Below are 4149 nucleotides of genomic sequence, written 5' to 3' on the forward strand. Positions count from 1 at the left end.
CTGTGGACTGTCAGAGTGTTTATGAAACACAGAAATTGCTTCGGGATTGAATACAGCAGTCACCATGCGCACTTTCCTCCATGGGAGTAATGTCTCTAACAGTCTACGATTTGATCGGTCCCTGGAAGACCAGTAGTAGTTTACGATGCACATCTGGAGGCATTCTGTAATCTGTGGACTATCAGAGTGCTGATGAAACACAGAAATTGCATCGGGATTGAATACAACAGGCACCATGCGCACTTTCCTCCATGGGAGTAATGTCTCAAACAGTCTATTCTTTGACCTACCCTGGAAGACCAGAAGTAGTTTCCGATGCACATCTGGAGGCATTCTGTAATCTGTGGACAATCAGAGTGTTGATGAAACACAGAAATTGCATTGGGATTGAATACAACAGTCACGATGCGCACTTTCCTCCATGGGAGTAATGTCTCAGACAGTCTACGTATTGATCGTTCCCAGGAAGACCAGTAGTAGTTTCGATGCACATCTGGAGGCATTCTGTAATCTGTGGACTATCAGATTGCTGATGAAACACAGAAATTGCATCGGGATTTAATATAACAGTCACCATAAGCACTTTCCACCATGGGAGTAATGTCTCAAACTGTCTACGCTTTGATCGTTCCCTGGAAGACCAGTAGTGGTTCCAGATGCACATCTGGAGACAATCTGTAATCTGTGGCCTATCAGAGTGTTGATGAAACACAGAAATTGCATCGGGATTGAATACAACAGTCACCATGCGCACTTTCCTCCATGTGAGTAATGTCTTAAAGAGTTTAGGTTTTGATCGTTCCCTGGAAGACCAGTAGTAGTTTCCGATGCACATCTGGAGGCATTCTGTATTCTGTGGACTATCAGAGTGCTGATGAAACACAGAAATTGCATCGGGATTGAATACAACAGTCAGCATGAGCACTTTCCTCCATGGGAGTAATGCCTCAGACAGTCTACGCTTTGATAGTTCCCTGGAAGACCAGTAGTAGTTCCAGATGCACATCGGGAGGCATTCTGTAATCTGTGGACTGTCAGAGTGTTTGTGAAACACAGCAATTGCTTCGGGATTGAATACAGCAGTCACCATGCGCACTTTCCTCCGTGGGAGTAATGTCTCAAACAGTCTACGCTTTGATCGTTCCCTGGAAGACCAGTAGTAGTTTACGATGCACATCTGGAGGCATTCTGTAATCTGTGGACTATCAGACTGTTGATGAAACGCAGAAATTGCATCCGGATTGAATACAACAGGCGCCATGCGCACTTTCCTCCATGGGAGTAATGTCTCAAACAGTCTATTCATTGATCTACCCTGGAAGACCAGAAGTAGTTTCCGATGCACATCTGGAGGCATTCTGTAATCTGTGGACAATGAGAGTGTTGATGAAACACAGACATTGAATCGGGATTGAATACAACAGTCACCATGCGCACTTAGCTACATGGGAGTAACGTCTCTAACAGTCTACGCTTTGAACGTTCCCAGGAAGACCAGTAGTAGTTTCCGATGCACATCTGGAGGCATTCTGCAACCTGTGGACTATCAGATTGTTGATCAAACACAGAAAATGCATCGGGATTGAATACAACAGTCACCATGCGCACTTTGCTACATGGAGTAATGTCTCTAACAGTCTACGCTTTGATCGTTCCCAGGAAGACCAGTAGGAGTTTCCGATGCACATCTGGAGGCATTCTGCAATCTGTGGACAATCAGAGTGTTGATGAAACACAGAAATTGCATCGGGATTGAATACAACATTCACCATGCGCACATTCCCCCATGGGAGTAATGTCTCATACAGTCTACGGTTTGATCGTTCCCAGGAAGACCAGTAGTAGTTTCCGATGCACATCTGGTGGCATTCTGTAATCTGTGGACCTTCAAAGTGTTGATGAATCACAGAAATATCATCGGGATTGAATATAACAGTCCCCATGCCCTCTTTCCTCCATGGGAGTAACGTCTGCACAGTCTACCCTTTGATCGTTCCCAGGAAGACCAGTAGTAGTTTCCGATGCACATCTGGAGGCATTCTGTAATCTGTGGACTATCAGAGTGTTGATGAAACACAGAATCCGCATCGGGATTATATACAGCAGTCACCATGTGCACTTTCCTCCATATGAGTAATGTCTCTAACAGTATACGCTTTGATCGTTCCCTGCAAGACCAGTAGTAGTTTCCGATGCACATCTGGAGGAATTCTGTAATCTGTGGACTATCACAGTGTTGATGAGACACAGAAATCACATCGGGATTGAATACAACTGTCACCATGAGCTCTTTCCTCCATGGGAATAATGTCTCAGACATTTTTTTATCGTTCCCTGGAAGACCAGTAGTAGTTTCCGATGAACATCTGGAGGCATTCTGTAATCTGTGGAATATCAGACTGTTGATGAAACACAGAAATTGCATCGGGATTGAATACAACAGTCTCAATGCGCACTTACCTCCATGGGAGTAATGTCTCAAACAGTCTAAGCTTTGATCGTTCCCTGGAAGACCAGTAGTAGATTCCGATGCACATCTGGAGGCATTCTGTAGTCTGTGGACCATCAGACCGTTGATGAAACACAGAAATTGCATCGGGATTGAATACAACAGTCACCATGCGCACTTTCCTCCATGGGAGTAACGTCTGAAACAATCTACGCTTTGATCGTTCACAGGAAGACCAGTAGTAGTTTACGATGCACATCTGGAGACAATCTGTAATCTGTGGGCTATCAGAGAGATGATGAAACACAGAAATGGCATCGGCATTGAATACAACAGTCACCATGCGCACTTTCCTCCATGGGAGTAATGTCTCAAATAGTCTTTGCTTTGATCGTCCCTGGAAGACCAGTGTTAGTTTCCGATGCACATCTATAGGCATTCTCTAATCTGTGGCCTGTCAGAGTGTTTATGAAATACAGAAATTGCTTCGTGATTGAATACAGCAGTCACCATGCGCACTTTCCTCCATGGGAGTAATGTCTCTAACAGTGTATGTTTTGATCGTTCCCTGGAAGACCAGTAGTGGTTTCCGATGCACGTCTGGAGGCATTCTGTAATCTGTGGACTGTCAGACTGTTTGTGAAACACAGAAATTGCATCGGGATTGAATACAGCAGTCACCATGCGCACTTTCCTCCATATGAGTAATGTCTCTAACAGTCTACGCTTTGATCATTCCCTGCAAGACCAGTAGTAGTTTTCGATGCACATCTGGAGGCATTCTGTAATCTGTGGACTATCAGAGTGTTGATGGGACACAGAAATTACATCGGGATTAAATACAACAGTCACCATGAGCACTTTCCTCCATGGGGATAATGTCTCAGACATTTTTTATCGTTCCCTGGAAGACCAGTAGTAGTTTCCGATGAACATCTGGAGGCATTCTGTAATCTGTGGAATATCAGACTGTTGATGAAACACAGAAATTGCATCGGGATTGAAGACAACAGTCTCAACGCGCACTTACCTCCATGGGAGTAATGTCTCAAACAGTCTAAGCTTTGATCGTTCCCTGGAAGACCAGTAGTAGATTCCGATGCACATCTGGAGGCTTTCTGTAGTCTGTGGACCATCTGACCGTTGATGAAACACAGAAATGGCATCGGGATTGAATACAACAGTCACCATGCGCACTTTCCTCCATGGGAGTAACGTCTGAAACAGTCTACTCTTTGATCGTTCCCAGGAAGACCAGTAGTAGTTTCCGATGCACATCTGGAGACAAACTGTAATCTGTTGACTATCAGAGAGATGATGAAACACAGAAATTGCATCGGGATTGAATACAACAGTCACCATGCGCACTTTCCTCCATGGGAGTAATGTCTCAAATAGTCTACGCTTTGATCGTCCCTGGAAGACCAGTGTTAGTTTCCGATGCACATCTATAGGCATTCTGTAATCTGTGGACTGTCAGAGTGTTTATGAAACACAGAAATTGCTTCGTGATTGAATACAGCAGTCACCATGCGCACTTTCCTCCATGGGAGTAATGTCTCTAACAGTGTACGCTTTGATCGTTCCCTGGAAGACCAGTAGTAGTTTCCGATGCACATCTGGAGGCATTCTGTAATCTGTGGACTGTCAGAGTGTTTGTGAAACACAGCAATTGCTTCGGGATTGAATACAGCAGTCAC

The sequence above is a fragment of the Schistocerca gregaria genome, chromosome X, assembly GCF_023897955.1.
Source record: "Schistocerca gregaria isolate iqSchGreg1 chromosome X, iqSchGreg1.2, whole genome shotgun sequence".
NCBI lineage: Eukaryota > Metazoa > Arthropoda > Insecta > Orthoptera > Acrididae > Schistocerca > Schistocerca gregaria.